Genomic DNA, 12,559 nt, shown 5'->3' with positions numbered 1-12,559 from the left:
CTTTTGGATCCAGGTGGAAGGAGTCCCCTCTTTGTGACACTGAAGTTTCCCTAGAAAAAAAATAGGAGTCACATGATGGTTCTTAAAGTAATAGACATGCTTTCTGCTCACATTTCCTTGGACAACACAGGTCACATGGTCAAGCCTGATGTCATCAGGGTGGGAGGTGTGATCTTCCTATAGGACAGGGGTACTTTCAATCCATCATGAAACCTGAATGAAATAGTAAGATATCTGTTAAATCTGTTTCTTAAACACACATGACTCTGTCTATACAAGGGCTCATTTGTGCATTATATTTGTAATGTTAATACATAAAAACATGAAGGAGAGTGTGTCTCATTCTCATGATCAAATTTTACCTATTGTCTTTTCTCTATTATCAAAATGCCAGTAGTCTTCTAATGATCTTTATTTATTTATTTATTTTTTAGTTATTGAATAATGATAATGGTGTCTATTTCAGATCTACAACTTTCTGAGTTTTAAAGTCATGGAGGAAAAACTATAATGAAATAAAATATAATTTTATCTAAAAATAAATAAATTTGGTGATAAATCCAAGCATATTGTTCTAAACAGGTAATACTTTTATTGATTTTGGTGTTTTAGGAGTTTTAGGAGCATAGAAATATATCATACCTGTGTTTACTTTATTAAAGAATCATTTGTTAGAACTTTCCAGACAGCATTTTTGGAGATGGTAACCTGAGATCATGGTGTCATGGTGTCCTTGCTAATCACTTTTAATAGGATATTTAAACCCCCTTGCCAGAAAGAAAACAAGGAGCTTCCAACTTCCCATGTACCCCATCACAAATCATCCTTCCTCTAGACTGTAGCAAAACATCTACCCTGTCCAAAACATCTACCCCATCCTCTAAGGTCATTGTGTTAATAGTGTAACCACTTCTCTCATTTTTCTGCAGTTTATCCCTGTTCCTGTAAGTGTGGTATATTAGTCCTTTCTCATACTGCTATAAATAAATACCTGAGACTGGATAATTCATAAAGAAAGGAGGTTTAATTGGCTTATGTTTTTGCAGGCTGTACAGGAAGTATGGTTGGGGCGGCCTCAGGAAACTTATGATCATGGCAGAAGGTGAAGGGAAAGCAGACATGTCTTACATAGTGGGAGCACGAAGGGTGTGTGAGGTGCCACACACATTTAAACAACCAGGTCTCCAGAGAACTCTATCATAAGACAACACTAGGTGGATGGTGCTAAACCATTAGAAACCACCCCCATGAAACAATCACCTCCCACCAGGCCTCATCTCCAACACTGGGGATTACAATTCAACATGAGATTTGAGTAGGGACACAGAGCCAAACCATATCACATGTCAATGTTGTTCTCTCCCTGAAAACAAGAACAAGGCTGGGCATGGTGGCTCATGCCTGTAATCCCAGCACTTTGGGAGGCCAAGGCAGGTGGATCACAAGGTCAGGAGTTCAAGATCAGCTGATCACCATGGTGAAACCCCATCTCTACTAAAAATACAAAATTACCCAGGCATGGTGGCACACACCTGTAATATCAGCTACTCAGGAGGCTGAGGGAAGAGAATCACTTGAACCTGGGAGGCAGAGATTGCAGTGAGCTGAGATCACACCATTGCATTCCAGCCTAGGCGGCAGAGTAAGACTCTGTCTCAAAAAAAAAAAAAAAAAAAAAGAAAGAAAGAAAGCAAAACCTTCCCTTCCCTTGATGCTCTATATCCATATATGTTTTTGGCTCTGTGAACCATATGGACTCTGTCACAATTACTCAACTACGTGATTGCAATGAAAACAGCTATGACAATATAAAAATGAGTGGGCATAACTTTTTTCAATAAAACTTTATTCACAGAAACAGGTGGCCCAGTGGTGGCCATTAGATTGCTGACTCCTCCGCTATAGTCTTTCTGTTAACCTACCCCTTTCTGTTTCTTCAAACAATCTTCTTAGAAAAAGTTTCCATTTCTCATGGTTTCCAGATTCTTACCTCTGTTTCATGCTTGAAAACTCTGCAATTTGACTTTTATGCCCAAAGTTTTCTGACAGCTTGGGGCAAGAGTGGCTTTCTGACTGAGTCTGAAGCATTATCTGTGAATTATCTTGGGAGTACAGTTCCGTTTGGCTCTCCTCACTTTAGACTTCTTACCCCATCACACTCTCCTCTGTTCTGTGAAACTATCCGCCCTTGATTCTCCTCCAGTGTGTGATGTTTCTTCTCAGCGTCTTTGTCGTTAGAATGCCTTTAACTGTAGGAGATTCAAAAACCCAACAATAACCAAAATAAACAAGAATTTTTTTCAGATTTCAAACCTGACATCTGGAGTTAAGGAGTTCAAGGTTGGTGCAGCCCTTCGGCAATGTCATCAGAGGTCTAGGCATTTTCCTATTTCTGCTCCGTCTTCCATATCATTTTGGCTTTTGTTCTCATTTTTGTTGCCTTATGGGAACTTCAGGGTTGAAATGCCATGGACAACGCTCATGTGTCTAAGATGGAAAAAAAAAAAAACAGGACAAAATTAGTTTGTTTTTTAAATTCTTTATTCAATGTATCAGAAAGGAAAAGTGTCCCTAAGACCCTGGCATCCATACCTTCTTAGGTATCCTTGGCCTGAATTATGCCAGACCTGAACTTTTTCAGTTCAGTTCATGAGAGAAGCTGGGAAGGTTCTTATTTCCAGCCAGGTGCACTGCCTGTTTCTCCAAATTCGGTTTTCATTAAGAAGAAAGACAAGTTAAATGGATATTGGCTAAACAATTAATATGTCTCCCATAGTGACCTATGTAGGATATTTCTCCTCCCATAACTTGGTGTTAGTGTTCTAAGGATTTATCTTTCGACTTCTTTTTCTGTTAAACTGCATGCAATTCTTGTGCAGTCTCATTCACTATCTTAGCATGACACATAAGGTGCTGATGCTCAAATTTTTCTGGCTCAGATTTTAGTATCCTATATCCATCTCCTAAGGATTTTCACCTTCTGGTTTTCCCACATGTATTTCAAATAAAAGATAGTCTGAAAGTAATGCTGTTTCTTTAACTGGCTATTTCTCATACATCTCTACCTTGATTGTAACTATAAAAATGATAATCAAGAAACTGAAACTCAGCTTCTACTCTCACTCCTTCAACTGCTATACCCAGTCAACTGCCAAGTGCCATTTACAAAGTTTCTTAACATCTCTTGAGGCTATTAACATATTTTCATACCCACTGTCATTCTCATGACTAGTTTCTTGGTTAAAAACTGTATTATTTCTCACTCTGTCTATTGAAGATTACATTCTCACCTGATTATTCTGCTTCCCATTAATACTGCTATCAGAACACTCTCTCTGAAATAGAAACCATTTTTCTAGGTTAAAGCCCTTCAACGGCTTGTCATAATTAACAGCAGGTAACTCATACAGTCCTTAAACAATCTTATTTATCCCACGGTATTGCTGAGGACTTCTAAATCTTTCACTCAGTTCAGACTCACTCTTACAGCTTTATTTGGTTTACAGAGGATATTTACCTGATATCTACCAGATATCTCAAGCTTCAAGACTGAAATCATTACCTTCAAATACCCTCCATATCTATACTTTGTCCTTCATGTTCCCTTCTTTAGAAGATGTTTTGTCAACAGCTCCATTCCTCCTAGAAGTTTTGTAGTAGTCATCCCTGATTTTCCTCTCTGCTTCATCACTAACCAGCCTCCTTTTTTCTAATCAGCCACAACATCCTATTGCTTCAATTCTCTTAATGCCTCTCAAATATACTCACTCGGCTCTAGTGTGGTGATTACAGCCATACTTCAGGCTACTGTAATTACTTGCCTAAAATATGACCACATTCTTTTAACCTTTTCCATCTGTTCATTAAACAAATTTATTCTAGAGGTTTTATTTTCTATAATGGAACTAAGATTATATTATTCATTTCTTCAGATAATTCAATGTCTTACCATTACCCTCTAAATGAAATCTAAACTTCTTACTGTAGTTTAGAAAGCTTTTCTAGAGCTGGCCACATCTATCACAGATAATGCTGCAGGCAGCTTGTATCTGTGACCCTGTCATCACCTCCCTCTGTACTTACCGCATTGAGGATGCTGGACACTGCCTGGCTTCCCCTGTTACCATCATCATGGTCCTCACTGTAACTGTAATTGAAAGATTACATGTCCGAATCCTCCACCCTTTCATCACATTATGGGCCTTCTGATCTCAACCATGATGTTCTTCCTATGCCTGGCTCTGTGTTTGGCAAATAGTAAGGGTCAGTCTTTGCCCTTCCATGCATGGATGACTCATTGGGATGTCACCTTTGCTCCTGTCTCTCATCCCATCATCCCCCTTCGCTGCACTTGACTCACTAGCATTTTCTCTTCCCTAAACAGCAGATTCAGTTTGGGTATTGAGGCCTTTGCACTTTGTGTTCTCTCTGTGTGCAAGCCTCTGCTTTTATTACACTGCTTGGAGGATTGTCACCTTTCAAAACAGGAGACTTCCGCATGTCTGAGAAAGAGCTTTAAGGGCCGTTGCATGGTTTGACTGTCTCCCGTTTCCCTTTTGCCTGAGAACCACGTTTCAGATAGAAGCTGCTCTTTCAATCTGGTGAAACGGCATGAGGAGCGAAGTCGTATTTAACCCAGAGCTGAAATGCAATGTCAGTGAGAAAAAAGCTACCGTGAGCCACTGAGTTTTGGGGACTATTCCACAGCACACTCCAACCTAGGGAAATCTGACAAAAGCAGACCATCATATTTGCAGATTTGAATTCAACTTCTCTCTGGTCTCTTAGCCTTCTAACAATGTGTGCTAGCAGAGAATGCTAGCTTCTTCCCACAGTAAGAAAAGAAGAAGAAATATCCTACCTTCTCCTCAGACGTAGAGTAAATTATGAGCTTGGATGTCCTTCCTGTATAAGTTCTATCAGCTTCAATGCATGCATATTTTTCTCTTCAAAAAATAAAATAAATAAAATAGCTAAAGATCCTTCCTAAATGCTACTTATCACTCTATTTACCATGCCCCTAGTGCTAAACAACTGTTTATAATCAGTTTAAAAAAATAGTTTTGTTCTCTCCATTCTCATTTTGTGAACTCCCTCCAACTTCTCAACCTTTTTCATTTTGCATTTCATCCTGGCAATGCATGCAAACACGCTTTAATGTTATCAGTGGTATGCATGTCTCTAAAGGCAACAGATACCCTTTCAGTCCCCAATTTATCAGAAGACTCATTGATATTCAACTTTCTGGACCATTCCAGATTTTATAAAATGTGGCCATCATTTGACTTCAGTAACTACAGTTGCATCATTTTGCTCTTGTTGCTTAGCCTCTGCTTCAGATTGATATCTACCCTAAAATATCTAGCCTCTGCTTCAGATTGATACCTACCTTCACAAATTAATATTTAACTGAATATGCAACATTTTCACTTGGTGATCTCAAGATACATCTCAAACTTAACATCCCCAAAACAAAATATCATAATTTTTGCCTTTACAAATGAAAATCTATCACTACAAGTTACTTTTCAGTTTTAGAAAATCATAAGAAATTGAATTTTAGAATATGCATTCTCTTGTGTCGGGCTTTGAAAGACACAATGTTTTGTGTTTTAGTGTAATATTTTTAAGATTTGTCCACGTTGCATCAGGTTTGCCCCTTTTATTGCTGAGTCATAATTTTTATACAGATGTACCAACTGAATCCAGTTATATAAAATTCACCTATAATTATTTTGTGGACTTACGTTTTTATTTTTTTTAGGGAAATGTTTAACAGTGGGATTTTCTGGTCTTGTGGTATGCATAAATTGAACTACAAAATGCAGAACTTTCTCTAAGCGACTATTGTTAGGGTCTGAGATTTTAACCTACTTATAAGCTAACATGTTAGTTTATTAATGCCTTATGGATGCAAGCAGAAGACACAAAACTCCCAGGTCAGAGAAACAGGACTTTATTATCCACAGTAGAGCAATCATCATGAGCATCCTGTTTGACTTGGCTTTTCGTATCGCCCACGTCCCACAGGGATGACACAGACGGCCCAGATGGATGCTTGAAGATTAAAGGAGAGGAAGAGTGATCCTGGGGAACTCTTCATTTTAAGGTAACTGGTGAGCAAGCCTAAACTTTGTCTTGGATAAAAACATTTCCTCATCCCTCAAAGTGGCTGATTGCAATCATAACCCTGAGAAATGGCCCAGGTTAAAAAATGATAAAAAGTGGGAGACTTTGATACTAGATACTTTTCTAGATATTTTGAAGTATCCAGAAAATGTGTGGTATTAGGAGAGACCCATGGAGGACAATTTCACAACAGCTGAGTAATTTTACATTCCCATTAGCAACGTAGGAAAAGTATTTAATTTCAGTAATTCTAATAGGTTTACATTAACTTGAATTTCCTTGAAGAATAATGATACTGAACATCTTTTCTTGCTTATTGAGCATTCATATGTCTTTTTTTGCAATGTGTATGTTCAGAATTGTTTCTTTTTAAATTGTGTTACATCTTCTTATTTTTCAGTTGTAAGAGTTCTTTACATATTATTAATACACATTTTTTTTGTCAGATATGTGCATTGCGAATATTTTTCCCTCAGTCTGTGGCTTACATTTTCATGGTCTTAGAGGAACTTTTTGAAGAACAAAATTTTATCTTGGTGAAATGTAATCTTTTATTTTTTAGCACTTAGTGCTTTTGTATTCTAAGAAATGTGTCCCCACCCCCACAAGTCTGAAATTTTTATCTTATCCTTTCTTTTACAAGTTTACAATATGATTTTTGCTTTTTCGTGTGTGTTTAATTTTGAGTTATTTTTGTGTATGGTGTGAGGTGATGATATTTACTTTTTCCAGGTGGAATCAACTTGTTCTACCAACATTTATTTAAAAGATTGTCCTATTCCTGTTCTTTTCTGATTGAATTATGTTTGTCCTTTCTCCCACTGAATTCAGATATTTCTCAAAAATCAAATAATAGTATTTGTGTATTTCCTGTTTTGGGCTCTCAATAATGTTCTCTCTTTATGCCAATATCACACTGTCTTGAGTGCTGAACATTTAAATTAAGTACTCTAGCCAGAGGTATTTGATGGGTTCCAATCCATTACATTTATTATTATTACTATTATAATAATAATTATTAATGGTTGTTTACAGCAGGTAGGCTAGTCCTGTAGCAACCATTTTGCCATAATTAATAGTGTGATATTCTGTTTACTTACAATTTGATATTTTTCTTCCTTTAGTAAGTTGAAGATTGCCAGAAATTCCTTACTATTTCTCCCATCGAAATAGGGAAGCAAATTCACCTCACCTTAAATGTGGGCTCATTTTATTGACTTCTTGTCCAACAGAAGATGGGAGAAGAAAAAACAACATTATGTTCTTGGACTTCCAAGACTAGGTCATATGAATCCTTGAAGCTTCTTTCCAGCTCTCTTGGAACATTTTCTCAGTGAGACCCGAGATGCCATGTAAGTCTGACAGCCACCCCACTGCTGTACTGGGGAAGACACATGGAGGTGTTCTGATGGACAGCTCCTGCCTGGTCCAGAATTCCAGATCTCCTGCCAAGATGCTAGGAAAGCGAGAATAGCCCTCTTGGATCTTCCAGACCAGTGCGTCTGCCAGCTAAGTGTTAGTGTGAATTCTAGAAATGCTATGTTGAAAGGAAAGCTCCATGGGTAAATACGCTTCTGCTAATAAGTGGGATACCAGAACTGCTGTTAGCAGCTGTCAGGTGGAAGTGGTTCTCATGTGTCAGATTCTAGTGGAAGTTTTCAGTGTCTCTTTTCCTTATAGGCTTAATATGTTTCTCTACTGCTCCCAGCAGAGGTTCTCAGCATACTCCAAAGAACACTGACTTTGATATCGTGCCGATCAGGGTTCGAATTCACGAATTTCCATTTATAATCTGTATAACATCAAATCCTGTTCCAATGTTTCTGTCATTCAGCTTTGTCATCTCTCCACACAGAAAAACACCCACCCATGGTCATCCCACCTCTGCTGCCTAAACACTATGTTAATGTTACGTGGCTTCCCCATGCTATGCACTGTCTGTAAAATAGGGATAGTATCACCTTCCTCTGGATGCATTGTGCGAATTCAATGTGACCATCCATGTAAAAAATTTGATGTTAGGCACATAGGATTTGCTTAATAAATGTTAGGTATTATTCACATGAGGACTTGATGAAAAAAAGGTAAAAGCATGTATTTATCACATAAAAGCATCAAATAAATGCCAGTTTCCTTCATTCTTTTCCTTTTAGGGCACTTTGAAAATATGGAAAACTAGTTACTACACAGCCTCAAGAAGCTCATGATTCACTAGTTACTTATACAAGTGATCCTAATTATGGCTTGAGTTGTAGTTGTTTTACAAGATGTAAAAAATATTGAGATAATAATTAGTTATTTACTAAACAATTTTGCTTGTAGAGATTTTAAATTCTGTCATAAAAAGACCCATAAGCCTCTCAACTGCAAAGAATTTAGCATCACCTTGTTTTTTTCCAAATTCAAAAAAAGCAATAATCTAACTACAGAATAAACTATGGGCGGTATAGCACAAAAAATGTTATGTTTTTACAAGTTGTGCAGTCCATTGATCAGGCAGGCAGGGGTGGGGGTAACAAAGCCAAACACTGAATACAAGTTTTGCTACAAAGAACCTTGTCTAATCAGTTCCATTTAGAAATGCACATTTATTTGGCTATATTTGCAAATCATCATTTTTTTCTCTAAAAATAATATGGAGGGTGGAAATGCTTTCCTATGCAGAAAGGTTTTTTATTTATTTTGCTGAGTTTCAGGAAATGAAGCTTAGTTGCTACCTTGCATAGAAACACCAAACTATAGAATGCACAAATTTAGCACAGAGTCTGCCGTGTATGGCAATTTTGATACCACTACCCACAACTCACATTTACTGCATCCATCCAATTACACCCATGTTATCAATGCACAGCACTTAGAGCAGGCTGGCAGTTCACAAGAGTGCAACGGATGTCACACAGTCTGCATATCAGTCAATCTGCTTCCTGATATGCTTTAATAAAGCCTGTTCCTCAGACTCACCTGAAATGCAAAGAGAGAGGTGGAGGACGATGGCCCATGTTTCCTCTTGTGTACCCACACTGCAGTTCTTGTTGATGACCATCTACTGCAAACTGTCCCACAAATCTTTCAAAGAGAGTAAAGGCGAAGCCAGTCCCTATGTTAACAAACCTCAACCTTATTTCAGCAGATGGTAAACTCTGATTTTGTTTAAGAACCAAAGCTTCAACAGCTTCAGGAAAAAACATGTGTTTGTAATTCATCTCCATTTTAATGCCATCCTTGCATGGGCAAGCTACATCTCATGCTCCAGGTGAATGGGTTCTTAGGTTCTGGACACTCCGTCTTCATTTCAGTTATTGATACGTAGAGTTGGTGAGTTTCAAGCCAATCTGTAAGTCAAGAGTTTATTTGGGGGTTGAGTTTCCTTTCGAAATATACTCCCTGCAGCCTCAGCCTGTTGCCTGTTCACCTGTTTCCTTTTCAGACCAAATCATGGAAAGGACCAGGTTATCTCTGATCCATCTGGGGTGTGTAAATATCAAGAAGGATAAGGTACCTTTCCTGGACTTGAGAACTTATAGCCTAGTAAGAGAAGACAGGAATAAAAAAAGAAAAGTTTTAGTTGCTATGAGACTGGCATATAAAAGTAAAGTGAGAAGACAAAGAAAAAAATGGAAAATTATCAGAAATGGGTATAAAGATGGCTTCATAGAGGGGGTAAACTGTGTCTGAGAAATTAGAAAATGCCCAGAAAGACATCAAAGAGAAGGATAGGCTGAAAGGTGGAAGGAATAATGTCTGTTAAAAAAGGCAAGAGTCATGAAATAGACAATGAATTTCTAGAAACTAGAAAACTGGGCACAATGGGACAGGGCATGGAATACAATTAAGTGACCTTTGATTTAATGTTCAAGCTAGTATCAAAGGAGGTGCTGTGAATTCTAATCTTGAAATAGCACACATAAACCAGAGCTGTCCCAGGCAAATTGTGACATATGGTCTCCCTAGGCATAAAGTTAATGGTACAGCCAGAAGGTTAATAAAGTAGGAAATGAATTGAAATGGCTGCTCTCACACACGCTACAATGTTTGAACCTGATACAGTGTGGTAGGCAGAATTTCGTTCACTATGACTTTCACCCCCTGGTGCCACCTTTGTGATTATGTTATATGCATGGCAGAAGGGACTTGCAGTTGTAATTAAAGTTGCTATTCACCTGACTTTAAGAGAGGGAGGTGATCCTGGGTGGTCCAGGTGGGCACAGTGTAATCACACAAGTCTGTACTAGCAGAAGCAGAAGGCAGACAGATAAGGGAAAGAGGCAGAACAGAGATATTTGAAGTCTGACAAGGACTTGACGTGGTATTAATAGTTTTGAAGATGGCAGGGAACACAAGGAAGGGAGTACAGGTGGCCTCTAAAAGCTGATGATGACCTCTGGCCAACAGCTCTTGACCTGGAGAAGAGTGTGTGTTAAGCAAGTGTAGATGGTGATGATAATAATGATGATGATTTTGCTTATATGCTGAGGAGACATCATGTTAGGAGTGATTACAGATAAAGCAGCAAAAAAGGAGGAAAGTGTTGAGGTAAAGGTGAGAGAATGGGTGAGCTCAAGAGGCAAGCAGGAATCCTTAGGCACAGTGGCTATACATTCCTTTTCATTTCTCCTTGGACTTGAAGATGCGAAACAGAGTCCTTTTCTCAGATGCCCATTCATTAGGGGTGGCCATGTGACTGAATTCCAGCCATAAAGATCACATGTGGCATTTTAAGGCAGAAGCTTTTCCCTTCTCCCAGCAGGATGGAAAAGCTGAAGCAATAGGAGCAGACGCACCATACAATCGAAGGAAGCAGAGACCCTCAATATGGAACAATAAGAAACATCCCTGCGGTAATATTTGAACAAAAACACACTCCCGTTGTGTTGTGCCCTTTCTTGATATTTTAGACTGTTCATTTTCACAGCTGGACCACTGCAACCATCACACATGTGAGAAGAAGATGGGTCTAGAAGGAAGAAAGTGAGGGAAGCTACAAACATTCGTGTTTGTTAGTGGGGACTACGAAGGTGAGATAGATTTCAATTTCCTCGGCCGGGCACGGTGGATCATGCCTGTAATTCCAGCACTTTGGGAGGCCGAGGTGGGCGAATCACCTGAGGTCAGGAGTTCAAGACCAGCCTGGTCCAACATGGTGAAACCCCATCTCAATTAAAAATACAAAAATTAGCTGAGCATGGTGGTGGGTGCCTGTAATCCCAGCTACTTGGGAGGCTGAGGCAGGAGAGTCTCTTGAACCTGGGAAGTAGAGGTTGCATTGAGCCAAGATCGTGTCACTACACTCCAGGCTGGGTGACAGAGTGTGACTCCATCTAAAGAAAAAAAAAAGATTTCAATTTTCTCCATAAGGTAAGTGGAAATGGGATCTGCTGACCTCCTGAGTGTGTAGGAGTGGCGGTGGAGAATGGGATACCCAAAAGCAGAGGAGCTCATGGAGAACAAGAACTGTGAGGACTGGAAGAGAAAGCATGCTGGGGGTAGGATTGCAGAATAGAGCTCAAACTTCCAGGTCAATGATGAGGGTTCAGCAGGACTTGGACACTGGGCATTTGACACTCCATGTCTCAATATTGTCTGTATAGTGAACAGATGCTTTGAATGTGGGAGGCTAGAATAAATGCATTTTTGTAAAGATTTTTGATTAAGGCATTAGTAAATAGCTTCAGTAGACTTGTTTACTTCTTTCTACTGCAAAGATATCCCAAGGTTTATAGCCTTCATCCTCAGTTACTTTCTTAATAGTTACCATGAATATATGTAAGGCCATCCATAATTTCACACTGATGCTTATCATCTTAAGGCAAGCCTTGTTAGACAGGCATAAGTTCATAATAAATTACCTGATCTAGATAAGGCTTTTTTTTGTTTCCCCAATTACACTCATCAACCACAAATTAAGATTAATTACATAGATTATTAGCTACCATCAATGGTATGAATGACCATGTTAAGGGAATTTCCCAAGGGCAATAGCAGAGTACTATCATACCTTGAGTATGGATAGTCAATATTTTGTAAAGCTATAAATACGGGAATCTGTAAAGAATATGTTCTGTATGTGGAATCCATACCAAATCTGTTCAAAATGCCTATGTTAAATGTAATTAGTATATTCTAATTTATAATCTACCACATAAACTCATTAAAAGAAAACCACAAGCAGCTCACCATTAAAAAAAAAACTGTTAAATTGATGGAAATCTGGTACTTATTTGATAGAAATTATGCAGTGTGCTTCATTATTATACACAAATTCATCTCACTATAGTATCGTTTCTGTTAAAAGCTGCATGTGTCACTCATACAGGATACTTACAGAGCGTTTTTAAAGCAGTACATAAATACATGAATTATTTCCAAACATGAGTTAAATTGCAAGTCACAATTTAGTTAAGTAGATTAGGGAATAGAAATAAGTGATTTA

The 12,559-nt window shown here is 38.4% G+C and overlaps 1 long non-coding RNA gene across 2 annotated transcripts in view; it reads left to right on the top strand.

The window, feature by feature from the left end:
- The window catches only part of LOC131383182 (uncharacterized), a 156,656-nt gene extending 145,689 nt beyond the window's left edge, over positions 1–10,967 (top strand). The window contains exons 4-6 of one of the 2 annotated variants that reach the window (XR_009212998.1): positions 6,031–6,109; positions 7,254–7,481; positions 10,877–10,967. This is a non-coding gene — a long non-coding RNA (uncharacterized LOC131383182). Of the gene's footprint in view, positions 1–6,030; positions 6,110–7,253; positions 8,049–10,876 lie in introns of those variants that run through there. The other variant, XR_009212997.1, reaches the window with a different exon arrangement.
- The last annotated feature ends 1,592 nt before the right edge of the window (positions 10,968–12,559 follow it).

The sequence above is a fragment of the Hylobates moloch genome, unplaced genomic scaffold, assembly GCF_009828535.3.
Source record: "Hylobates moloch isolate HMO894 unplaced genomic scaffold, HMol_V3 SCAFFOLD_4, whole genome shotgun sequence".
NCBI lineage: Eukaryota > Metazoa > Chordata > Mammalia > Primates > Hylobatidae > Hylobates > Hylobates moloch.
The sequence above is the reverse complement of the archived record's forward strand: the minus strand, read 5'-3'. Positions and strand labels throughout refer to the sequence as shown.